This window comes from Prionailurus viverrinus, chromosome B1, assembly GCF_022837055.1.
Source record: "Prionailurus viverrinus isolate Anna chromosome B1, UM_Priviv_1.0, whole genome shotgun sequence".
In the NCBI taxonomy this organism is placed as follows: Eukaryota; Metazoa; Chordata; class Mammalia; order Carnivora; family Felidae; genus Prionailurus; species Prionailurus viverrinus.
The window spans coordinates 1,657,530-1,683,387 of NC_062564.1; the positions used below are offsets into that span (position 1 = coordinate 1,657,530).

Genomic DNA, 25,858 nt, shown 5'->3' on the forward strand with positions numbered 1-25,858 from the left:
GCCATCAGTTGACTGGAAAGGAACCGTGCATGGTTTGCAAAGCGGTCCGCCTCACTATGTGTCTTCGACTCTGTCCTCAGGGATCGGGATGTGCTTCACCAGGAGTGGCTGCCCCAAGTTCATCTGCAGCCCCTTCTTATCAGCCCGGTGCCTCCTCTGGTGGCCCACACGGGCCGGACTGTCCCCCAGTGGGTCCTGCGTACCCACCACGTGCCAGGCACGGCTAGCAAGGGTCGGAGTGCATGTGGGGGACTGGGCACAAACACAGTGGGGAGCAGTGTCCCTGGGACACAGCTTGGGAGGGGCCGGCCTGGGAGGAGGGGTGGCTGGAGGGGATGGAAGGAGGTGGGGCTGTGGACAGAACGTGAGACACACAGGGTATCGGTATACTGTCGCACGCACGCTGACTGAACAAGTGGCGTCTGTCTGGCCCTGTATTTGGTGTTGGGAGGCCCAGAAGAAGCGGGAGCACCCCCGTGGCTCAGAGCCTGCAGGGGAAGAAGCAGACACACAGGAGCACTGGTGGCCCAAGACTTCAGTTAGCTGAGCACAGCCCGGGCGCCGGAGGGAGCTGTCCTTAAACCAGCAGTGTGTCCTCTGCGTCTGTTCCACTTCAGACCCTGGCGTTGCCCCAGCAAGCTCCCTGCAGCGACATCGGCCACCCCCAGGCTTCTCCAGGTCCTTGCCGGTGGCACCGGCTCTGATCCCCCTGGTTGACTACTCTCCCATCACACCACGTTGTCCCCTGACCACTGACATAACCGTTAGCAAACACTAGAACTCCTAGCTCTGGGCAGTGTGGGCAGGTCTGTGCCCACGGCCACAGTTAATCTTCACTCCCAAGGGCCTCCCACGCTGGGGACTGAGAATAAGCCTGCGTACACGGAGAACACTGAGGCTTAGTGAAGTCCAGAACATGTCAAGGTCACCCAGCTGGGAGGTAGCAGAGATTGAGCCTGGGCGGTCTGGTTCCAAAGCCTGCTCTGTCCTCCCGCCCAGAGCAGTGGCCGCCAACTTCAGTTGAGGAACATGCCCAGGAACCCCGTCCATAGGCAGGGGCAGGGACAGGCACTAGGGGACACACGAAGAGACTGGCTGTAGGCACTTGGCTGGCGGGGTGTCAGGATGGCCGGGAGTCAGCAGTCCCGAGGGCAGGCTGTGAGGCAGCTGTCGGGGCCCCCTGGCCTGAGGACAGCCTCTGACTCTGCAGATGTGTCTCCCGTCTATTCTGTCCCTGGAGAACTCGGCAGACACGATTGTCCCCACTGCTCACTGTCCTCACTGACACTTGCTATGGTCAGTCTGATTTTCGCTGTCCTTGCATGGGTGTGATGGTATCTCATTGTGGTTTTAATTTGGATTTTCCTGAAAGTTACACATGTTGAGTACCCTTTCTGGTTCTTCTTGGCCATCAGTAAATCTTCTGTGAAATATTCATTTTTGAATAGACTGTCTTTTTATTGCTGATGTGTAGGAATTCAGTATGTATATTGCACATCTTAACTTCCAGGCTGTGGCTTTCCATTTTCTTTTTTATTAAAATTGATCCTAATATTTATTTGTTTACTTATTTTTTGGAGAGACACAGTACAAGTGGCAGAGGGGCAGAGAGGGAGGGAGACACACATTCTGAAGCCGGCTCCAGGCTCTGAGCTGTCAGCACAGAGCCCGACGCGGGGCTCGAACTCACAGACCGTGACATCATGACCTGAAACGAAGCTGGACGCCCAACCGACTGAGCCACCCAGGCGCCCCATTGCCTTTCCATTTTCTTAATGATCATGAGGGGCACCTGGGTGGTGCAGTCGGTTAAGCGTCCGACTTCAGCCAGGTCACGATCTCGCGGTCCGGGAGTTCGAGCCCCGCGTCAGGCTCTGGGCTGATGGCTCGGAGCCTGGAGCCTGTTTCCGATTCTGTGTCTCCCTCTCTCTCTGCCCCTCCCCCGTTCATGCTCTGTCTCTCTCTCTGTCCCCCAAAAAATAAATAAACGTTGAAAAAAAATTTAAAAAAAATGATCATGAGATAAATGTCACATTTGTATGAAGTCCCATTGAATCCTTTTAAATGGTAAGTGCATTTTGTGTTCTACCCTAAGATGGGTATTTTCTACATTTTTCCCCGGAAACTTTATACTTTAAGGCTATGATCCAACTCAAATGTCTACATTCCGCTTTTAATTCTAACAGTTTATTTGCACATTACTTTGGATTTTCTATGGAAACAATCATATTATCTGTCAATAATCAAGTTTTTCCTCTCTTCGTACTTTTTGTTTTTCTTACCTTATAACACTGGGTAGATTCTCCAATATAATGTTGAATAGAATAGCATGTTTGAAGATTTCAATACACCTTTCTTAATATCTGATAGAAAAAGCAGACCGGAAATTGGTAACAAACATGACCTAACTGACACGTACAGAACATTACATAATACACGCAGAATACATTCTTTTCAAGTGCTCATAGAGCATTTACCAAAATAGACTATATACGCTGAACCATGAAGCAAGTCTACAAGCTTGAAAACACTGAAATTATATAGATTATATGCTTAGACCACAGGGGAGTTAAGCCTTAGTCATAATGAAAAGAAAACCAAAAAGTCTCTCAATGTTTAAAAATTAAACCGAAGTTTTCTAAATATACTAAAGGTCAAAGAAGGAATCTCAGTGGAAATTCGCAACCTTTTCCATATCAGGGCTCACAGAAAATGGCAATACATCTGTGAGGAACACTGGAATGAGCTAGAAGGATTGGAGCCTTAAATCAGAGTTCCGCCTGACCCAGCCCCGCCGGGCACATTGCCCTGTGGTCCCCCCCACATGCCCTTTCTGGCGGCCCCGAGCTACGGTGTCAACACCACCATTTGGAAATGGGAAACTCCAATCCGTACTGCTAGTTACGACGGGACTACTACATTGTCCTCATAGGTCCCCGAACACAATTTCTGAGCGAAATATGACACAATTGTAGCTTTGTGATTGTCCTTAAGTTTTTGAAAGTAAGCTTGTGAGCCATCTATTAGAAATGTTGATTCAATATGTTTTCATTCTTCTGGGGAAAAAAATAGACCCAAACAATTATTATGACTTACTGAGCACCTGCTCTTGCCAGACATCCCAGTGCCTTTTTGTAGAGTTCCCCCTTTTAAATGTTTATTTATTTTGAGAAGGAAAGGGGCGGGGGGGAGCAGAGGGAGAGAGAGAGAGAATCCCAAGTTGGCCCCATGCTCAGCACAGAGCCCAATGCGGGGCTCCATCCCACCACCTGGGATCATGACCCGAGCCGAAATCAAGAGACACTTCACCGACTGAGCCACGCTGGCACCCCAAGGTCTCCCTTTAAGCTTCTGAGCTGTGATGTAGATATTATTAGTCACATTTTTATATGGTTAGAGACTGTGTAAGTCACAGGATTTTCTCAGTGTCAGAAACCAGAACAGCATCCCCCAAATGGACTCCAAATCCTTTGTTTATTCTATACATGGTACTATTTCCCCCTTACTGCTGGCCTTCTTGATCCGGAAACGTAACAAGCATCAGGATTTTCTTGCTGTGTGGCAAACTAGAACTAATTTAGTTCATCTTTTAACGTCTGTTCACCATGACCAATAAGGTAATTGTCTGGGTAGAAGACCTTTGAGTAAGGTCCTGAAAGAACCCTAGGAATACAGACATTATAATATTTTTCTGTTATTAATTCACTGACAGGAAATAGGTTTTTTCATTGATTCAGGCACCAGTATCTTCAGAGCGTGCAGTAAGATAGGTCTGAAATAGGATTTAAAAATAGCTCAGCCTATTCTACAAAACCAGCAAATGCTAATAATAAATATTGCTAGGGGCGCCTGGGTGGCTCAGTCGGTTAAGCTTCCGACTTCAGCTCAGGTCATGATCTCACAGTTCGTGGGTTCGAGCCCCACGTCAGGCTCTGTGCTGACAACTGGGAGCCTGGAGCCTGCTTGGGATTCTGTGTCTCCCTCTCTCCCTGCCCCTCTCCCGCTCACACCCTAGCCTGTCTCTCTCTCAAATATAAAGAAACATTAAAAAAGTAAATATTGCTAAAATATTGCCTGACCTACTATTGTTTACTTCCTAATCACCACAGTCTCTGTGTGTTAGGACCATGATTTACATTAGTCAAAACTGTCAGCGAATGAACTTACACAGAGCAGCCAAGCTGTAGGGGCACTTAATGTTTCAATTAATTATGACAATTAGCTGCTTGGTTTTATTGTCTAAGCCAAGTGAGTGGGGCCAGAGATCTCTGAGATGTCTGGCAGCTGTAAAATCCCGACCTTAAATCGCTTCTGGGGTTCAGAGATTTGGGCAGGAGAGGGGAGGGGCCCACGTCTTGGAAAAACAAGAACACCCGTGCTACCTGTGAGGCCCGTGTACCAGGGAACATCCTCCAGCCGTGAGTTCGGTTTCTTCGTAGTCTGGTTAAAGACACCCGGGTCCCCGGTTCCTCCCTTCGGTGGTCATGGTAACAATAGTGCGTTTCTTTGTAAATGATGAGACAGGCGCTGCTGGTTAACAAGCCCAACAGCACGGGGGCGACCTTCCTGTCCAGGCTGGACGCTTCCCCGCGGAACCCAGCGTGCGCCCGTTTTCCACCACAGATGGACTCGAAGTCTGCGAAGGCTGGAAAGCCTAGGACGCGCTGTGCATTGGGGGGCGGAAGCCGAAGGCGCACTGTGTCTCTCAGAGCGCTACTCCTTGCCTCTGAAAATTGGCTGGGAAACGTGTGAACTCGCTGCATTTCCTAAGGCCCAAGCCCTGGCGGGTCTGAGAGCAGCTGACCTCCTGAGGGGCCAGGACGGCCCTGCAGGCTGGACCAGTACTGGAAGGAAGGGGCGGTGCTCTGGGGGGTGGTCTGTGGCCCAGGGGCCCTGCCCAGGCACAGCTCAAGGGTCCTCAAAAAGGACAGGTGTGTCTGTATGGGGGCGGGGGTGGGGGGGTCCTGCCCCCGCACCCGCGTGCACAGCCCAAGGGTCCTCGTGAAGGGCCAGGTGATTTGAGGGGTCCTGCCCACGTCCCGACCCACGCGTGCACTGTCTATGGGTGCTTGGGGGAGGACAAGTGTCTGGGGCGGGGTGGGAGTGGGCGGAAGGGGGATTCCTTCCCCCGCGTGCACAGCCCAAGAGTCCTCGGGAGGCGTCGGGCGTCGGGGGGTGGGGGGAGGGGGTCCTACCCACGACCCCGCCCACGTGTGCACAGTCTATGGGTGCTTGGGGAAAGGCCTGTATCTGGGGCAGGGTGGGAGTGGGGGGTGGTCCTGCCCCCACCCACGCGTGCACAGTCTAAGGGTCCTCGGGAAGAGCTGACGTTTGGATGGGGCGTCCCCATGCCTCCCCCCCGCCCACGCGTGCACAGTCTAAGGGTCCTCGGCAAGTGCTGGCGTTTGGGTGGGGGGTGGCGTCCCCATGCCCCCCGCCCACATGTGCACAGCCTAAGCGTCCTCAGGAAGGGCCAGGAGTCTGGGGGACCGTGCCCCCGCCCCCCGCCCACGCGTGCGCAGCCAGGCGGGGCTTTGGGCCTAGGAGGGGCCGCGGGCGGCCACGTGGCCCCGCAGGAATGCGCGGGCGTGTGGGCGGAGCGTGGCCGAGGACGGGCAGGCGTAGGATCCAATGGGCTCCCGGCACCGTCGAAGCCGCCCAATCAGACTGTGGGGGTGGAGCTGCCTCCCTGTGGGCGGGGCCGGGGCGCATCCCAGGGCGGCAGCAGCGGGGCAGGGTGAGGGGCGCTCGGAGGGCCGGCTGGCGGTGGTCCCGCCTGGGTGAGTGCTAGCTAGAGGGCCAGAGTCCTTGGGGGGTGAGTTCGGGCCGGGACGTGAGGATCCCTGGGGGACGGTGCAGGCCCAAGGGCAGGGTCCGGGGGTCTGTGGGGGGGGGGCAGGGATGACTGACGGTCGCAAGGAGTCTGGGGGTCCTGCGGGGAGAGGCGGGTTCCGGTGGGGAGGGCGCGGGCCCAGGAATGGGAGGCGGGGGTCCTTGAAGGGCGCGTCCAGCGAGTTAATCGCGGGTCTCGGACGAGTTTGCTTTTTCCTTTGAAAGTCTCTCTTCCGTCCAGTGCCCCCTAAACTCGCTAAATCCCACAGATCCGTGAACTCTGGGCTGCCCGCCCACCCGGAGTCTTACAGGAGGCGCAGACCCCTGGTGGTGGGGGCCTTGTTCCCCAGGAACAGTGCAGGTAACGGACCGCACGCAGCCCCCAGCTTCAGTGGGGTGCGTGCTGTGCCCTCACCCCAGCACACAGTGCAAGTAATGGACCACGGGCAGCACCCAGCTTCTGCGGGATGCTTCCTGGCACCCCGAGCACCACTGTGGAGCTAACCAGCCCATGAGCACCCCTTCCCCCCACCCTTCCCCCCCCCCCCCCCCCCCCCCCCCCCCGCCCTTGCCCTGAACAACTTCGGGGTATGCCCTTCCCCCTGAGCACAGACAGTGGACATAAAGGACTGAACGCAGCCTCCCAACTTTAGTGGGGTGCCCCTGTGCCCTCAGCCCAGCACACAGTGCAGGTAACAGGCCCATGAGCAGCCACCCAACTTCAGACGAGTGTTCTGTCTCCTCTGAGCACAGATATCAAGGAGTGGTTCATATGCAACCCCCCCAACTTTAGAGGGGTGTCCCCTGCACCCTTGAGCACCCACAGTGCAGGTGATGGACCGTGAGCAGCACCCCACCCAGTGGGGTGTCCCCTGTCCCCTGGCACAGACAATACAGCTCATGTGTAAGGGGGTCCATGAGCAGCCCCCAGCTCCCTGTCACTCCTGGGTACAGGTAACAGACCACGAGTGGCCGCCAAGTTGGGTGGAATTTCTCCTGTTACCCCGTGCACAGATGTGGAGGGAGCAAGCCCACGAGCAGCCCCCCAACTTCGGCAGGGTGCCTGGGGTCCTCCCCCACGGGATAGTGGTAATGGGCTGTCAGGATTGTGTGGGAGGGTCCTCCAGGCAGGGCCTGGAGGCTGGACTCTACCAGACCCCACTCCAGTCACGGGAGGAACTGAGGTGTTTATCTGGGACAGTAATTTCCCTTTTCCTGTAAAGACAAAGTCATTGGTCTACTTTAGGATGAACGTAATTACATCTTGGAAGCAAGTATGTGTCCCCGTTCTCTCAGAGTATCACGGCTCCAGAAACTGAAGCAGGGGTGCAGGCCATACTCAGGAGGCACCTACTCACCCCCAGCTGGCGACACTTCGCCTCTGTGAGACCCTCAGTTTTGAGCATCAACATCTGGGTAAACAATGCATCCGTGTTCAGAGAAAGCAGCAGATTGGCGCAATGCAGTATTCATGTCAGTGACTCACTTTTGCTAGAGGTGAAACTTCTCATTAACTCCAAACCTCGCGGGCTGTTCTCTCCTCTCTGGTTGAGCCGGAAAGTACAACCTAAGAAACAGTCAGTATTGCGGATTCGGTGCAGGCGTGCCTGAGTGCCCCGCCGGGTGGAACATCGCAGGGGTGAGGTTTTCACTGTTCACTTACTGCTTACTAAATCTATTTCGCATATCTGTTTCGTAGGAAATAACTTTTATTAGAAAGGAAAGATAAGATTTGGTGTTTGTATTTTTGAAATATAATTTGCTTCACAACTAACAGTGTTTATTTGATTGGCCCTAGCATATGACTGAGTGGCTAACGTCTACGGTTAGGGACGGGGGTCCGTTTGTAGTCAGATACAGAATTTCCTGGTTCCTTGTCATTTGTCTAAGGTGCTGTGTCATAACTGATTAACCTTCCACCAGGGGTTACAATCAGGGAAGAGGGAAATTGAGCGTTATTTAAAATAGCTTTTTACCTTAAAAAAATTTTTTTTGTTTGTTTTTTTTATGTTTATTCTTGAGAGAGACAGAGAGCACGAGCAGGGAAAGGGCAGAGAGAGAAGGAGACAGAATCTGAAGCAGGCTCCAGGCTCTGAGCTGTCAGCACAGAGCCCAATGCGGGGCTCAAAGTCACAAACTGTGAGATCATGACCTGAGCTAAAGTTGGACGCTTAAGCGACTGAGCCACCCAGGCGCCCCACTTTTTACCTTTGACCTTTCTACTTTTACTGAATTTATCATCTCGATATTTTGATCTGCTGTGTTTTCTATGTAGTTTCTTTGCAGTGAAGGTAAGAGGAAAGTGTTTGGGAATTCTGGATAGAGGCAGGCCGGTTGCAGCAAGGGGCTTGATGTCAGGAGCCCTGGGTTGAGGTCTGGAAGCGCTCACCTGACCCGGGGTGAGTCAGGTCATGCCACAGAGTTTCAAGTCTACTCACTTACAAAGTTGCAGGAACACAGTTTCTATGGAAAGGCTTTTTACACAGAAAATGGTCAGCAGAGTGAAATGAAAATGGGGGGATTTTGGCTGTATTGTTCCGTAAATAATAGTTTAAAAACCCGAGTTGTAGGATGTTGCTGTATTGCACAGGGTGTGGTAGAAAGGTCTCAGAGCGTGCTCAGAGCGTGTTGGTGTTCAGCTGATACGTTACTCCTAGTCTGCACGGGTAGGAGGGGAGTGGAGAGAAAGAAGACGGAAGGGGAGAGTAGGTGTGAAGCTTCGGTTAGGTGGCGTCACACCTTTCTCACCCAAGCCTCCTGCAAGTGTAATTTTGGAAGGACAGGGGAGATCCCGGAGCTGTGCGGTAGGCACAGGAGCTCCAGGTCTGGGTGAGTCTGACCCGGGGTCCCAGATGAGAGCTGAGTGCCTCTGTGGGAGGCTGTGGCGGGGCCTCGCCTGTGACAGGGACGGCCCTGGCTGACAGCAGGTGACAGACCCAGGACCTTCTCCGCCCCCAGCCTCCCTGACACACACAGCTCACTCTCTTCGCTGCTTGTTCGTGAATCGTCAAAGCTCCGATCATGAAAAGGAATGGTTGTCCCAACAACTGGTACTCTTTTCCCCCTGCTTTTCTTTGAGTCACTGAAGTGATCTATGCCTGCTGGTGGGAGGGGCTGTGTGTCTTTATTTCATATTTTCACGTGAAAAAGATGTTTTGAAATATTGAATCTTTTGTAGTGTTCATGTTTTTCTCTCCCATGAACCGCCTTCCAGTATCAGAAATTGGTTACAGTAAAACACAGCCTCAGCTAAAACTGTGTGGGGTGGCCTCTGTGACAGGGAGACACGGAGAAGGGGGGTACGTTGTGTAGGAGCCGGGGGGCGGTGGTGCATTGCACGTCCGCAGGGAATCGAGCGGCTCTTAGCTCTCTGCGGGCGCTCCGAGGGGTCTGCTTACCTGCTGGCCCATCCTAGACTCCGGAAGCTTGACCCAGTGACCACTCACAAGTCCCAAACTGGAGAATTCATGAAGAAAGCAGAAGGAATGGGGGAGGGTGCCTGGGTATTCTGTACACGGACAACCTCGCAAAGCAAGGGATCTTCCCGTGTGAGGCGTGTCGGGGTCCCTGAGGATGTGGGCTTTGCTTTGTGGGCTGAGGGTGTGTCTTCATTCTTATCCGGGCCACGGCCACATGGCTTGGCTGTGGAGCTCCAGACCCTTACGTGACAGTGCCATGATCATCGTTACTATTTTAAGAAGGCAACGTAGACATTTACTCTGAGATACAGATGTTACAAGGAAAACCACGATGTCAGATATATACGTGAGCTCTGAACTTCTGGCTTCTCTTGTTAGTGTGGGTCATTAAGAGCTGCCCATGGGACGGGGCGCCTGGGTGACTCAGTCTGTTAAGCCCCCAACTTCGGCTCAGGGCGTGATTTCATGGTTCATGAGTTCGAGCCCCGCGTCAGGCTCTGTGCTGACAGCTTGAAGCCTGGAGCCTGCTTCGGATTCTGTGTCTCCCTCTTTCTCTGCCCCCTACCCACCCACTCTCTGTCTCTGTCTCAAAAATAAATAAAAACAAAAACATTAGGGTGCCTGGGTGGCTCAGTCGGTTAAGCATCTGACTTTGGCTCAGGTCCTGATCTCAGGGTCATGGGTTCGAGCCCCACGTCGGGCTCTGTGCTGACAGCTCAGAGCCTGGAGCCTGCTTCGGATTCTGGGTCTCCCTCTCTCTCTGTCTCTCCCCCTCTTGTGCTCTGTCTGTCTCTCTCTCAAAAATAAATAAACGTTGAAGTAAGAAATGGTGCCCGTGTGAGAAAGGCCCGGGCATTACATCTTGACACAAGCGTGCTGGGCACACTGAGGGTTTCATTCTGTTATTGTCATTTCTCTGAGCGGAGAAGAGAGCAGTGACTTGCACTTGGTTCCTGGCTTTAAGGACCAAGAGGCGAGTGTGTTGGAAGAGGTGTTGATGCTGACGTGGTCCTCCATGGCCAGCGGGCGAAGTTTGAAGCCAGGGCTTGGAAGGGCTGTGTTCAGGAGGGCTGTCGTCCGAGTTTCCAGCACAGCTGTGGTTGTTGGCTGCTCTGCCTTTTTAACAGCGGCTGGGAAGTGGCTTGAGCCCCGAGGGCATTTGCTGAGCCTTCTGGATGGGAGGCCTGCGCGGGCCAGTGTAGACACAGCCCGGGGAGTCCCGGAGAGCAGGAGGATCGCGCTCCCGAGGCTGGTGCTGAGCTCCGGCAGAAAGAATCCTGCGTGTCTCTTCGTCACTTGTGCCAGCAGGTCTGGGCCTGCGGGCCGGGTGGATCGGGCGGCCGGGAGGCTGTGGGCTGTCGCTCGGCTCGCCCCAAGGACAGGGACTGGGCTCCGCCCCCCCGGCCCTGTGCTGCAGCAGTGATAAGACCGCTCTGGAGCCTGGACTCGGCGGAGGGGGGGCGGGGGGCAGCGGCCCAGTCGCGGGGCGGGGCGGGGGGGGGGGTTGGGCTTACTCATGCCCCGCGTGCCCCCTGCCTCCCGGGAGCTGCGGGAATGTCGTGGGTGTGTCGGGGAGTCTGGCGGCACAAGTGTTTCTGACGGGGCCACGCCGGGCTGTCCTGTCCACCACTGCTGTGCTGCAGGGAGGGGGTCACTTGTCATTTGCAGCTGAGATCCCGCTCCCGCCGCCAGGTTCCCAGGACCGCGGGGGCCAGTGGCGTTCCGTGAGGGCCTCGGTCTGGGCCTGATGTGTGAGAGTGAGGCAGAGCCCGGGCGGTCTGCTGTCCCTCCTGCGCACTGCGCGACTTACCAGGAGGGAGTGACAGGTGTCCCATTCTGCCCGGCCGCAGGGGTATTCGGGAACCGGGCACAGGTGTTCGCGGCAGCGAGGAGATGGCCCTGTTAGGCAGGACCTGGCCAGAGGGAGACGTGCACCCTGGGACGGGTCCCTGCTCAGCGTTCGGGCTGGGACAGGACGTGCACGTGCTCACCTGTAACCGAGGCGGCTGTGGCTTCACACGCAGGTGTGTTCCTAGTAAGGCCCATTCTCCTGATGGTGCTCGGGGGCGCAGTTGGCCGGGGAGCCTGCTCTCTGGCTCTGGGCTGCGGAAGGGCCCCAGGCACCTTTTCCCCCCGGGCTTCGCACCAGGAATCGAATGGGTTCAACCACTAAGCCGACATGATAGGCCTGCTGAAATGGACTAGAGACTACGATAAATGCTCTGGAAGAGTAAAGGTGGAGGCAGGGCTGGGGGTGTGAAGGTGAGGAGAGGGTGATGCGGTTCACACGGGAGCAGGTAGGACCGCTAGGAGGGCGATACTTGAGTAAAGATCTAAAGAAGGTGAGTGATAAGGCCACGAGACCTTTCCAAGCAGAAGGAATCGCACGTGCAAAGGTCCTGAGGCAGGAGCGTACCAGGCATGTCCAGGAACAGCAGTTCGGCCCGTGGCTGCGGAAGACAGAGGTAGGACTTGGCCTCAGGGAAGTGACAGAGGGTGACAGAAAGCCATGGCAGGGCTGCGACTACACGTGACCCCTGTTTAACTGGGCCATCCTGGCTGCAGTCTTGAAAACAGTTTACAGAGGATTGAGGATGGGGAAGGGAGATCACTTGTGAGGCTTTTCCAGTAACTCAGGCAAGAGACAGGAGCCAGTGTGGGCCAGACAGGTGGCCTTGGAGGGAGTGGTTGGTCGTATTCCGGTAATGATTTCAAGACGGAAGTGCCCCGATTCCCAATGGGTTATATGCTGGGAACAGGAGAAAGGGGGGTCGGGGTAACTCCCAGCTGTTGAAGTTCTGTCCTGAGCGAGGGCGAGAAGGAGGTTTCTGGGGGTGGGAGTGCTCACAATTCGATATGCTGAGCAAGGTGCCTCCCGCTGGGGCCGGCGATGTCTCTGGGAGAACATTTTGCATACCCCCTTAGCAACTTTCAGATACGAGCGTCTCCCGCTTTCTGAAAGGTCACGCTAAGCCACTTGGCTTCTTGGAAAGACCCACGTGAGGACCCGGTTTCCCTTGCCCAAAGGGCCCGAGGAGAATTTCGCTTCTGTGAAAACAGTCGATCCGTGAAAATAGACGTGTGTCCTCCAGCCAGAGGGGCACGGCCCGGCTCTGTCCGAGGGATGCTCCGCGTGCAGCCGCCTGTCCCCGTCAGTGCCTTCTCCGTTTCTTTCGGGCGTCTGTTAGCGGCATGTGTCCCTGTGGCCCAAGAAAAGCCTGAGAGAATAGTTTTTGGGGTCTGTTCACGGTCACAGATTTTCCCATAGAAATGAACGATAATTCCTTCTATCTCTGCTCTGAGGGATTTCATCGGAACGCTGTACTTTCGGACAGCGGGGGACCCGCGTGCCATAGTGTGCTCTTAGCGCTAGCGTCCCTGCCTGTGGAACGTTCCAGGACCGACTGATCTTGTCGGCGGGATCTTGGATCTCTCACACCCTCCCCTCACTTCTCCCACCCCCACCCCTGCGTCCGGCAACCACCAATCCGTTCTTTGTGCTTATGAGCTCATTTTCAGTCCACGTAAGACGAGGTCACTTGATACTTGTCTCTCTCCGTTTGTTTCAGCCACTGTGACGCGGCCAGCCGGTCCGTGTCGCTGCGGAGAGCAGAACCTCTGTCCCCACGGCAGGGTAGTACTCTGCGTGGCGTGTGTATCACACCGTAGTTTCTTCCCGTTCTTCCTTCCGTGGACACTTCGGTGGCTTACACGCGTCTTAGGATGACTGTCCAGAAGTGGGATTGCCGAACCGTGGGCGAGTTCTAGGGTTAATGTTTCGAGGAACCTGTGTGCCTTCTCCAGGGCCCCTTTCTCCACATCCTTGTCAGCGCTGCTTGCCTTTCGTCTTTTCCATTTTAGCCCTCCTGACAGGCGGGAGGCGATCTCTCAATGTGCTTTTGATTTGCATTTCCCTGATGGTCCCCGATGGTGAGAGCACCTTTCCATGTGCCTTTGTGCCACCTGTATGTTTTCTTTGGAAAGATGTCTTTTCAGATCCTCTGCCCGGTTTTTAAAAAATGTATATTCATTTATTTTTAAGAAAGAGGGTACAAGTGGGGGAGGAGCAGAGAGAGAGGGAGACACAGAATCCAAAGCAGGCTCCAGGCTCCGAGCTGTCGGCACAGAGCCCGATGTGGGGCTAGAACTCATGAACCAGGATATATAACCTGAGCTGAAGTTGGATGCTCAACGAACTGAGCCACCCAGGCGCCCCTCTCCCTCACTTTTTTTAAATGCTTATTTATTTTTGAGAGAGAGAGAGAGAGAGAGAGAGAGAGAGAGAGAGAGAGACCAAGTGCAAGTGAGGGAGGGGCAGAGAGAGAGGGAGACACAGAATCCGAAGCAGGTTCCAGGCTCCGAGCTGTCCGCACAGAGCCCGATGTGGGGCTCGAACCGACGAACCGTGAGATCCTGACCCGAGCCGAAGTCGCACACTTAACTGACCGAGCCACCCGGGCGCCCATTTTCTTAATGTTTCTGGTAACTTGTTACTTTGTGTAGAAGTATAGCCGATTTGTGCCTACTTTGATTTTGTGTCCTTCGGCTTTGCTGAATTTGTTTCTAACGGTCTTTTGGTGCAGTCTCTGGGGTTTTCTATGGGCAGTGTCATGTTGTCTGCAGAGAGTATCAGTTTTACCTCTGCCTTCCCAGTGTGGATGCCTTTTGTCTCTTTCCTTGCCTAATTGCTGAGGCTGGGACTTGCAGCACCATGATGAAGAAAGGTGGTGGTAGAGGACATCCCTGTCTTGTTCCTGATCTTAGAGGAGACGCTTTCTGCTTTCCTCCCTGAGTGTGATGTCAGCTGTGGGCTTGCCCCGTGGGGCCTTTGTTAGGTCAAAGTACGTTGTCTCTATACCCACTTGTTGAGGGTTTTTTTTTCTTAAGCGATACACAGATGTCGAATTTTGTCAAATGGTTTTTCCGCACTGATGGTGATAACCCTGTGATCTCTGTCTTTCTTTTTGTCGGTAGGTGATTCTCGTTGACTTGTCGATGTTGAGCCTGGCATTCCTGGGGTGAGCCGCACTTGGTCACGGCGTTCGATCCTTTCAGTGTGGCGTTCATTATGGTTCAGCACCATGTCACTGAGGATTTTTACGTCTTTGTTCATCGGGACTGTAATTTTCCTTAATTATGTTGTCTTTGTCTTGTTTTAGCATCAGGGTAATGCTGGCCTCCTAAAATGCAGTTGGAAGTGTTTCCCATTCCTCTGTTTTTCTTGAAGAGGATGGGGAAGGATTGGTATTAATTCTTTTTTTTTTTTTTTTTTTTTTTTTTTTAAATTTTTTTTTTCAACGTTTATTTATTTTTGGGACAGAGAGAGACAGAGCATGAACGGGGGAGGGGCAGAGAGAGAGGGAGACACAGAATCGGAAACAGGCTCCAGGCTCCGAGCCATCAGCCCAGAGCCCGACGCGGGGCTCGAACTCCCGGACCGCGAGATCGTGACCTGGCTGAAGCCGGACGCTTAACCGACTGCGCCACCCAGGCGCCCCAAAGGATTGGTATTAATTCTAACTTTAATGTTTAACTCTAACCTTTAACTTTAGGTCTGGTCCGTGAAGCTGTCTGGCCCTGGATATTTGTTTGTTGGGAGATTTTTGGTGATTGATTCTATCTCCTTACTAGCAACGGGTCTGTTCAGATTTTCTATTTCTTCCTGATTCAGTCTTTGTCAGGTGTTTGTAGGAATTTTCCATTCCTTGTAGGTTGTACAGTTTGTTGGCTTAAAATTGTTCGTACTACGTTTCTTATGATCCTTTGTGTTTCTTTGGTGTCTGATGAAATGGCTCGTCTGCTACGTGTGGTTTTATTTGAGTCCTCTCTGGTTTTTTTCCCCAGTAGGTCTGGTGAGAGGTTTGTCAGCTGTATCTTTTCAGAACCTCGTAGTTTCATTGATTTTTTTTCTATTGCTTTTTGTCCGATTTATTTCCATTCTGATCTTTGTTGTTTTCTTCCTTGAGATGTAGAGTGGGCTGGTTCCTTTGAGATTTTTCTTGTTTCTTTTTTATTTTTTATGTACAGAGAGACAGCATATATGAGTGGGAGAGGGGCGGAAAGAGAGGGAGAGTGGGATTGAGCCCCTCATCAGGCTCCACACTGAGCGGACAGCCTGGTTATGATTCTCTCTCTGTCCCCCTCCCTCCTTCCCCATCTGCCCCTCTCCCCCACTCGTGTGTGTGCTCCCTCTCTCTCTCAAATTAAGAAAAAAAAAAAATGAAAAAAAGAGAGTCTTACTTGAGCTTCATGCCCAGCATGGAGCCCGACAGGGGACTCAATCTCACAACCTGATCTGAAATCAAGAGTTTCATGCTTAACTGACAGAACCACCCAGGCACCCCATTCTTGTTTCTTTGTTTTCTTTTTTTTTTTTTAATGTTTATTTATTTTTGAGAGAGAGAGAGAGAGAGAGAGAGAGAGAGAAGGAGGGGAGGGGAGGGGCAGAGAGAGAGAGGGAGACACAGAATCCGAAGCAGGCTCCAGGCTCCAAGCTGTCAGCACAGAGTCTGATGCAGGGCTCGAACTCAAGAACCGTGAGATCATGACCTGGGCCAAGGTCGGACACCCAACCGACCAAGCTCCCAGGAGCCTCTTGTTTCTTAACATAGACATTTATGGCTACAGATTTCTCTCTCAGAGTAGCTTTGCCGCATTCCATAGATTTTGGAGTGTTGTGTTTCCATTTTCGTTTGTCTCAAACGAAACAAGGTATTTTTTTTTTTTTTTATTTCCTTTGGGTTTCTTGTTTGACTCACTGGTTGTTCACTAGGATGTCGTTCAGTCTCCACATATTTGTGTTTTTCCCCATTTTCCTGTGATTGGTTTCTAGTTTCATTCCAGTGTGATCGCAAGAGACGTTTGATATGGTTTCAGTCTTGTTAAGTTTGTCGAGATTTGATTTGTCACCTAACACGTGATCGGTCCTGGAGAATGTGCTGTATGCACTTGAGAAGAGCGTGTATTCTGCTTTGGAAACGAATGCTCTGTATGTGAAGTCCGTCTTGTCTGATGTGCCGTTTGAGGCTGGGGTTTCCTGTTTGATTTTGTCTGGCCACCTGTCACACGTACTTTAAGACTTGGTGGGGTTCAAGGAGAAATGCCCACCACTTTGGGGGCGCCTTGTTGGCTCAGTGGTTAGGTGTCCAACTTCGGTTCAGATCATGATCTCGCGGTTCATGAGTTCAAGCCCCGCGTCGGGCTCTGTGCTGTCTCCCTCCCTGTGTGTCTCCCTCCCTGTGTGTCTCCCTCTCTCTCTCTCTGTCCCTCTCCTGCTTGTGCTCTGAATCTTTCTCTCTCTCTCAAAAATAAATAAACATTTAAAAAAAATTAAAAAAAAGAAATGCCCACCATTTTGGAGGGCTGCAGGCTAAGGAGTCTTCACTTGCCTAATTAGCATCGTCTCATGGTCATGAGCCTCTGCTCCTGCCCCGTGGTCTCGGCGATACCCTCCATCCACCTGGCCCTCCTCCCCGGTGCCCTGTGGACCCCGATACCTGAGTAACCTTCTAAAAAGGCCTCTCTGGCCACATCAGTTCCCTGCTCAAACACGTCCGTGGATCCCCTCGGAGCCAAGCACAAGGCCCTGCCCTGGAGGGGGGGGGGGGTCCCCTGCAGGTGGGGTCCTCCCTCCCCTCGTGCTGCCCTCCTCTGTCTTCCTCCGGGAAGCACTCTCTTCGCAGCCCTGCCTCAGCCGTGCTGGCAGAGTCCTAGCCCGCTCTCCTGCCTCCCTGCCCAGGACTGCTGTGTGGGCACAGTGATTGCGCCCTCTGGACACCCTCTCCTTCCTCTTCCCAGGGTCCACGGTGTGGCTCCGCTGGTGTTGGGTGTGTGGGCACCCCAGCACCCTGGGGGCCGTGTCCCGGGGTACGGAGCAGGTTCACGGACTCCCCTCCCCACGTGTGTGAGGAAGGAGGCTTGCTGTGCCCTGGGGGGGATGCCTCTTATCCTGGGTCTGACCAACGTGATAACATTTCTCTGTGGGAGCATCCGATTACGCTTCCCGTAAGTAACTCTCTTCCTGGGCGGCCCCCACCCCTTGGAGGCCCTGCACCCTGGGCACGGAGGTTGTCCTGCTGGGGGTGCAGGGCTCAGACTCTGGCCCGGGTCCCAGGTGACCCCCGTTCTGAGGCCGCCTGTCCTGGTCTCTGAGGATGATTCTTACAGTTGGAGTTCACTTTATGCAGAGACTTCTGGGCACGTGGGTCTTAGTGGAGGGGCTTGTGGTTTTACTCTGGGTCACGTTGTGAGCTGACCCTTTCCTGGGATGCTCTGCCCTGTCCTTGGGTCGGGCACAGTGTGGCGTGGGAAAGAACAGGGAGGCCTGGAGAGGCTGCGGAGGGCGCCCGGCCCCAGAATTAATCAGAGAGAGCGGCGCCCCCGCTGGTGGGCTGATGGGGCACAGGGTGTGGGCTCCGGGAGGAGGGCTGGTGGGAGCACAGGGTGTGGGCTCTGGGAGCAGAGGCAGCTCTAGAGACCGTTCGCTTCCATGAGCAACTTTCTGCTATTTTGTTTTCCGAGCTTGATATTTAAAGAAAGCATTTCTCAAAGACTTGGCCTGATAAAGACAGATCTCACTTACTCCTCGGTAAGTCTTGATCATGTGAGGCAGTTGTGATTTTGTGCAGGTGAAGTTGAGGTTTAGAGAAAAGTCTGGATTGCTCTGACTCAGATGACTCGAGTCTGTGCATTCAGTGCAGACGGGCCTTCCAGAGCTTTCCGGGGGACGTGCGGTTGGGTGGTGAGTCTCCTCTTGGTAAACTGACCATCAGAGGACAGGAGGGCACAGCCATGTCACTGACGTGGTCAGAGCCCGTGTGGACCCCACCCCCGGGGGAGGGGGTTCCCCTCGACCTGGGCCTCCAGCTGCCCACAGTGTGACCCACCAGGAGCTCCTGTGTCCCTTCCCCTCCACTTCCTCCCTCCTCACAAAACCCCTTTCTGGAGTTTGTTCCTTACTAGCAGGTCCTAAATAAGAAAGTATTTTCCCAGCTCTACAAACGTGCACTTACGGCCTGGGCATCAGCCAAGGTTACGTGTGTTCCTTGTTCTGAGCCAGCGTTCAGCAGCCTGCGCCCTTCCAGAGGGAGCCTGCCTGGACGGGCTCCTGGATGTGTCCCACCCCGAGCCACACGCACTCCCTGTGGGGTGGGGCTGGACAAGGCTCCTTCCCTCCTCTCTCTCTCTCTAGGGGAGGGGGATGGTGCTTCCTCCTGGACTCCAGATTGGGGGCCTGAGCTGGGCTCAGAGAACAACAAGAAGGTTGACATGCACATGAATTCATCTCAGCCACGGCAGAGGCCTTGGGTGGGGGGAGGCAGGGGTGCAGAAGTCCTGGGTGGGGGAAGGAGGCAGGGGTGCAGAGGTCCTGGGAGGAGGGAAGGAGGCAGGGGTGCAGAGATCCTGGGAGGGGGAAGGAGGCAGAGGTGCAGACGTCTTGGGTGGGGGAAGCAGGCAGGGCTGCAGAGGTCCTGGGAAGGGGAAGGAGGCAGGGGTGCAGAGATCCTGGGAGGGGGAAGGAGGCAGGGGTGCAGAGATCCTGGGAGGGGGAAGGAGGCAGGGGTGCAGAGGTCCTGGGAGGGGGAAAGAGGCGGGGTACAGAGTTTCTGGGTGGGTGGAAGGAGGCAGGGGTGCAGAGGTCCTGGGAGGGGGAAGGAGGCAGGGGTGCAGAGGTCCTGGGTGGGGGAAGGAGGCAGGGGTGCAGAGGTCCTGGGAGGGGGAAGGAGGCAGGGGTGCAGAGATCCTGGGAGGGGGAAGGAGGCAGGGGTGCAGAGATCCTGGGAGGGGGAAAGAGGCGGGGTACAGAGTTTCTGGGTGGGTGGAAGGAGGCAGGGGTGCAGAGGTCCTGGGAGGAGGGAAGGAGGCAGGAGTGCAGAGGTCCTGGGAGGGGGAAGGAGGCAGAGGTGCAGACGTCTTGGGTGGGGAAGCAGGCAGGGGTGCAGAGGTCCTGGGAGGGGGAAGGAGGCAGGGGTGCAGAGGTCTTGGGAGGGGGAAGGAGGCAGGGGTGCAGAGGTCCTGGGAGGGGGAAAGAGGCGGGGTACAGAGTTTCTGGGTGGGTGGAAGGAGGCAGGGGTGCAGAGGTCCTGGGTGGGTGGGAGGAGGCAGGGGTGCAGAGGTCCTGGGAGGGGGAAGGAGGCAGGAGTGCAGAGGTCCTGGGAGGGGAAAGGAGGCAGGGGTGCAGAGGTCCTGGGAAGGGGAAGGAGGCAGGGGTGCAGAGGTCCTGGGAAGGGGAAGGAGGCAGGAGTGCAGAGGTCCTGGGAGGGGGAAGGAGGCAGAGGTGCAGACGTCTTGGGTGGGGGAAGCAGGCAGGGCTGCAGAGGTCCTGGGAAGGGGAAGGAGGCAGGGGTGCAGAGGTCCTGGGAAGGGAAGGAGGCAGGGGTGCAGAGGTCCTGGGAGGGGGAAGGAGGCAGGGGTGCAGAGGTCCTGGGAGGGGGAAGGAGGCAGGGGTGCAGAGGTCCTGGGAGGGGGAAGGAGGCAGGGGTGCAGAGGTCCTGGGAGGGGGAAGGAGGCAGGGGTGCAGAGGTCCTGGGAGGGGGAAGGAGGCAGGGGTGCAGAGGTCCTGGGAAGGGGAAGGAGGCAGGGGTGCAGAGGTCCTGGGAGGGGGAAGGAGGCAGGAGTGCAGAGGTCCTGGGAGGGGGAAGGAGGCAGAGGTGCAGACGTCTTGGGTGGGGGAAGCAGGCAGGGCTGCAGAGGTCCTGGGAAGGGGAAGGAGGCAGGGGTGCAGAGGTCCTGGGAAGGGGAAGGAGGCAGGGGTGCAGAGGTCCTGGGAGGGGGAAGGAGGCAGGGGTGCAGAGGTCCTGGGAGGGGGAAGGAGGCAGGGGTGCAGAGGTCCTGGGAGGGGGAAGGAGGCAGGGGTGCAGAGGTCCTGGGTGGGTGGGAGGAGGCAGGGGTGCAGAGGTTCTGGGAGGGGGAAGGAGGCAGGAGTGCAGAGGTCCTGGGAGGGGGAAGGAGGCAGGGGTGCAGAGGTCTTGGGAGGGGGAAGGAGGCAGGGGTGCAGAGGTCCTGGGAGGCGAACAAACTGGTGAGCTGCAGGGGCCAGGGGGAAGGGCAGGAGGGCCTGGAGGGCAGGCAGAGGGGCAGCGCGGGTGTGGGCTGCGCTCCATTCCTGGACACTTTCAGTCAAAGTGCAGTCCTGGCTGGGCTGTCTGCCCTGCTTCTCCAGCCTCTGGTCCCCACCCTGTCCTTCGTTCCTTCCTAGGACGCCCCGGATTCTGTGTCCTTGGGCCCCCAAGTGGGCTGCTCCTATTAGGATTTCCTTGTGGTGATGCTTCGTTATGCTGAGGCTGGGCGTTGTCTTTTTCCACGGGAGAAGATGTGTCCTCTCCTTGTGGCTGGGAGCTGAGGCCACGCAGGAGGGGCGCAGCCGTGGGAGGGAGGGCAGAGAGAGGGATCAGAGTTTGCAGGGGGAGTGCCGGGGGAGGCTGCATGGAGGTGGCCTGCGTGGAGATGGCTGGCGTGAGCTGGGGACGGCAGATGGGATGCAGGGTCCCAGCCTCTGGCTAGGGGCGCACGCCCTCCGGGGAGACCTCACATCCCTTCCCTGGAGCAGGGGCGAGTGGGAAAGAGCCGGTGAGCGGCTGGTGCCTCAGGTTCTCTGATAGCCATTGATCCCGGTACATTTGCTTCTCTTTTACTTCTATTTGGGCCAGTGGGTGCAGGAGGGAAGAGATCTCAGGGCTGGCGACAGTGTGACACGGGCACATTTCTTACGGTCAGAAATGCACAGACACCCGCCCCCCGCGTAGCCTTGACGAGATGATGCCTCGCTGTCCCCCCGGCGGTAAAATCCAGGCGATCACGGGACGGAAGTGCCAGGTGGCAGCGATGTTCCCTCCAGGTGTCAGAGAAGACCCTCTCCTCCCCACCCCTCCCCTTTTTTGTGAGCATTATCTCTACTTAAAAGTCTGGAAACGTGAGGACGGGGGGCTGACGTGTTTGGTCTGCTGTGGAATCTGGTTAAATGTAGACCCTGCCATTCCAGCAGGACGTGCTCGCTGAGCTCTCGGGTGCTCTCCCTTCTCCCCTCGTGGTCTCTGTTGAGGGACAGCCTTACGGACGTGACGCCGACCCAGAGGCTCCTGGTTCCAGTACCAAACTGAGCGCACCTGCTGTGAGCCCCCGGGATTTCCTGGCTCACGCCGATGGCTCAGCGTCCAGCCCCCTGGCCCCTCAGCTCCAGGCTCTGTCCTCGGGGCCGCCTCCCCCTAGGCCTGAGGGACGGGGCCCTGGGGCTCCCTGCCCCAGCCGGGCTCTGCGCCGACGTTCCGAGCCAGCCCCTCAGTCTGGGACGCTGGCAGGTGCTCTGATTCCGGCACGATTGGTGGCGGCGGGCTCGGGTGGAGGCCCACCCAGAGAGTGGGGAGACCGTGGGGTGGATGTCGGGGAGCCGAGCCCGGAGCGCACTGTGCGTGGGTTGCCGTGCGCTAGCAGAGCTGAGCCCGATGTGCCGAGAGCCTGTCCCCTCCGGGGCGCTGCCCCAGCCTCGCGGACACGGGGTCGTCTCACCCCCAGTGGCCCTCGGGCGGGCGGCGCAGCTGAGGACACCGAGGCGCAAACAGCAGAGCCTGGTCCAGCCGGGAGGGGTCAGGACGGCAGGGTGTCGGCAGAGTCCGGCCCCCAGCCCTCTGCTGCTGATTCACCTGCTTCTCGGGGGAAGGGGCCTAGGTTGCGGGAGTGCCGCAGTCCTCAGATTCTAGACCTCAGCGTCGCTGCGGTCACAGGGTACGAGCCGCAGGAAGCACCGGCCCCCTGTGCCTCAGCATCCTGCTGCCCACCGGCCCCAGATGCTACCTTGCGTGTCTCCGCGGATCGTGCAGGACACACACACAAAAATGCCACGGGAGTAAAGGTTCAAGTCTATTTCCGTGATGTCGCAGAAGGCAAGGGAAGCGATCTGGGGTGTTCCCTGGCCTGGGAAACCATCTTGTGACGTGGAGCCACGTGGTCTCCAGACCCGTGGCACAAAATCCTCCTGCAGCGCTTGACCTCTGGCCGCTGCCGTGACTGGATGCGTCATCATTTGGTCGAAAACCGCAATCTGGGTGCACGATGCAATCTCTCATTAGGATGCCGAAATTGGAGAGTGACAGCAGTAACACAGCCCGGACTGGAATTATCTCACGCTCTGTCCGTCGGAGGACGGCATCGTGTAAGTGACTCTTGTCCCGTGTCCCCGGGTCGGTCTCGGGCAGAGTGGGCTGCAGCCCGGCTCAGCCCCCAGAACGCCGTCTGGCAGCCCAGAGGGCACCCGGGGAGGGTGTCCACTGCAAGGCACCCGATGGTGCAGAGAAGTGGCTTCAGAACCTGCTTGGCTGCGGGGGGCCTGGAGGGCCCGGGGGTGCAGACACGGTGCCCGGGCAGGCTGCAGGCACGGTCAGTGCCTCTGTGACTTCCGGAAGCCGACGTGTGCGTTTGCTGCCTAGAACATTTCCTTCTCAGGAGCACGGCTTCCTGCGGACGCTGATCTTGGAGGCAAACCGTCACCGGGCACTCTGTGATCTGCCTGGCACTCACCGGCTACCGGAGCACAGATCACGGGGGGCCCGGGCTCCAGCCCCAGCTCGGGCGCACGGTGAGCGAGCCCCGGGCTTGCTTGGAACGGGTCCTGTGTGCAGCAGGTACCCTGTGGGCGTGAGCCGTGCTGGTCGGCGGGCCGGGCGTCCGGGCAGTTCTCGTGTTGTGCCGCGGTTACCCGTGGGGACAAGCCCAACTGGACTCTGTTCTAATGTATTTTAAGGACAAACGATTCGTTAATGAGATTTGTGCACGAGGTTTAAAGAGTTTGGAAGCCAAGTAGGGCGTGTGATGGAGAGAAGAGAATCGAGTTAAGACAAAGAGGGTGTGGCTGGTCGATGTGGCTGAGCTCCCCCAGGAGGGACCCCAGCAGCCACGCCACCACTCTGTCCCCACCGGGAAGGATACCTTTTTATGGCCGGCCCCCAGCACGTCTCACGCGGGAGGAGAGCGTGTGCAGAGATCATACCGCGTAGAAAGCTGTGCTTTGCTCTAAAGCCCAAGAGCCCCTCTGGCTCCCGTGGGCTCTGCCACGTGGGAATGTCGTCCTCTGCAGCTAAGAGTGCAGGATGTGCGTCCCTGGTCTGTGGACAGAATGCCTAGGAGCCGGAAGCCCTGGTCCACTCACCTCTCAGATGGCCAAAAATACCAGTTTCCTTTCTTTTCCTCGCTTCCTCCCATGACTGTGGCATCCGTTGGCCCCTCTTCCCGCGGATGTCTCTTCTTTCCTGTTCCCCCCGGTGCCTGCGGGGTCTTGGTGCACCGGGAGGGGCCGGGTCCAGTGTTGGGACCAGCCTGGCGTTTCCCTGTGTGAGCAGCACCGGTGAGAGCCCCCCGCGCCCTCGACGGCCTCGTGTACGTCACGACGGGTCGCGGCTGGCGCACTCCAGGGAGATTTGCAGGATCACCTCTGGAATGTGTCTGCATTTGAGGGTGAAGGCCCTCCCCCGCCTCGTGCTGCGGAGGCCTGCGTGATTCCTGCAGCCTGTCACGTACCCTGCCCCTCCTGGCACCGCTGCCCCAGAGCAGGTGGACCCTCTGGTGTCCGTGCCAGCTGGGCCAGCAGAGCGTGTGTGCGCCTGGGCCGTGACCTCCTGCAGACTCAACTTCGGTGCCTTGACCATGGTGGACGTGGCAGGGACATTTGCTGACGTGGCAGGCGTGGTGTTCCTGTTAGCGTCTGGGTTCCTGTGTCCCCGTCCCTGGGGAGCTGGTCACCTGAGGTCGCCGCAGCTTCTTGGCCAGACGTGCTTCCTCCCGCGTTATTTTCCCGAGGGTTCGCTGTGGTCCGTGCACGTCTGTCTGAGTTGTTTGGAGACCTAACTCCGGTTTGTGGCCAAATTTTGCTGTGGCCTCTGTTGACACCACTGAGTGTGTGTCGTATCAGATCTCTGGAGAGGGCCTGGGGTGGGCATGGTCTCACAGAGCACAGATGGCAGTGTAGCTGGACCACCACCTGCTGCCATTCACCGAGTGTCCCCTGCGTGCTGGGCCCTGTTCTGATCCCCACGGCCGCCGAGGCCCGTACCATCCCTCCGTTCCAGGTGGAGGCTTCGGCTCAGAGAAACGGACACTCTGGGGCTCCTGGTGGCCCGCAGGGAGCAGAGATCACAGCCCCAGCGTGTGCGTCCATGTCTGTCCTGGGTCTCCCTGTGGGTGGGTTTCTCCAGGACCCCCAAGCCTTGGTTTTCTCATTTTGAAAATAAAGGGAACCTGTTTTCCGGAGGTGTGGTGTTTCCAAGTGCACAGCAGGGAGATGCTAAGCGAGAGAGGCCAGCACATGGCAGGTGCGTGGCCCACTTGGGCCCGTGTGGGGGCCACTTCGGGGGCTGGGGTGTGGCCTGTGCAGGGCTGATGTGTGGCTGATGTGTGGCTGGTGTGTGACCGGTGCATGGCCCGTGCATGACCAGTGTGGGGCCCTATGCGTGGCTAGGGCATGGCCCAGGTGGGACCCGTGTGGGGGCCAGTTCGTGGCTGCTGTGGGGGCCGGTGTGGGGCCCGTGCGGGGCTGGTGTGGGGCCTGTGCATGGCTAGGGCATGGCCCAGGTGGGACCTGTGCGGGAGCCGGTTCGTGGCTGCTGTGGGGGCCGGTGTGTGGCCTGTGCGGGGCTGGTGTGGGGCCTGTGCGTGGCTAGGGCGTGGCCCAGGTGGGACCTGTGCGGGGGCCAGTTCGTGGCTGCTGTGGGGCCCGGTGTGGGGATGTCCGGGGCTGGTGTGGGGCCTGTGCGTGGCTAGGGCGTAGCCCAGGTGGGACCTGTGCGGGGGCCGGTTCGTGGCTGCTGTGGGGCCCGGTGTGGGGATGTCCGGGGCTGGTGTGGGGCCTGTGCGTGGCTAGGGCGTGGCCCAGGTGGGACCTGTGCGGGGGCCGGTTCGTGGCTGCTGTGGGGCCCGGTGTGGGGATGTCCGGGGCTGGTGTGGGGCCTGTGCGTGGCTAGGGCGTGGCCCAGGTGGGACTTGTGTGGGGGCCGGTTCGTGGCTGCTGTGGGGGCCGGTGTGTGGCCCGTGTGGGGCTGGTGTGGGGCCCTGTGCGTGGCTAGGGTGTGGCCCAGGTGGGACCTGTGCGGGGGCCAGTTCGTGGCTGCTGTGGGGGCCGGTGTGTGGCCCATGTGGGGCTGGTGTGGGGCCCTGTGCGTGGCTAGGGCGTGGCCCAGGTGGGACCTGTGCGGGGGCCAGGTCGTGGCTGCTGTGGGGGCCGGTGTGTGGCCTGTGTGTGCTCAGCGCGTGGCTGGGCGGGCAGTGCCAGTGGTGCCCTGCCAGAGCCCACACGAGCAGTCCCTTCTGCCACATGGGTTGACAGCGGGCTGCATCCTGGTTCCTCCAGCATGTTCCGCGCTGTGGGCGGATGGCGGCCAGGGCACTGTCACCGTCGTCACTGTCCCTTGCTGCTGTCCTTGCTGCACCGGAGCCTGGACATTTTCACCGGCTCGTTCTGGTGGAAGCCGGGCAGGTGTTTGATACCCTAAACCCCCGTAAACAGGGCGGGGGCTTACGGGACGGCCGCCTCGCGGCCCAGGGACTGACCTCCTCACCGTTTGGCTGGTTTCACGCTCATTCTCAGACTTGGGTTTCCTCTGATCGCATGTAGGGGAACGGGA

At 57.1% G+C, this 25,858-nt stretch overlaps 1 protein-coding gene and 1 non-coding gene across 5 annotated transcripts in view; both read left to right on the plus strand.

The window, feature by feature from the left end:
• Positions 1-5,712: 5,712 nt before the first annotated feature.
• ARHGEF10 (Rho guanine nucleotide exchange factor 10) overlaps positions 5,713-25,858 on the plus strand; it is a 108,951-nt gene continuing 88,805 nt past the window's right edge. The window contains exons 1-2 of one of the 4 annotated variants that reach the window (XM_047856720.1): positions 5,747-5,780; positions 6,102-6,193. The gene's annotated coding sequence lies outside the window, so the exon portion shown is untranslated. Of the gene's footprint in view, positions 5,781-6,101; positions 6,194-17,466; positions 17,839-22,342; positions 22,399-25,858 lie in introns of those variants that run through there. The other 3 variants (XM_047856719.1, XM_047856722.1, XM_047856721.1) reach the window with 3 other exon arrangements.
• Positions 9,871-9,954, plus strand: TRNAQ-UUG (transfer RNA glutamine (anticodon UUG)). Its single transcript has one exon. It is a non-coding gene; the product is annotated as a tRNA-Gln (tRNA).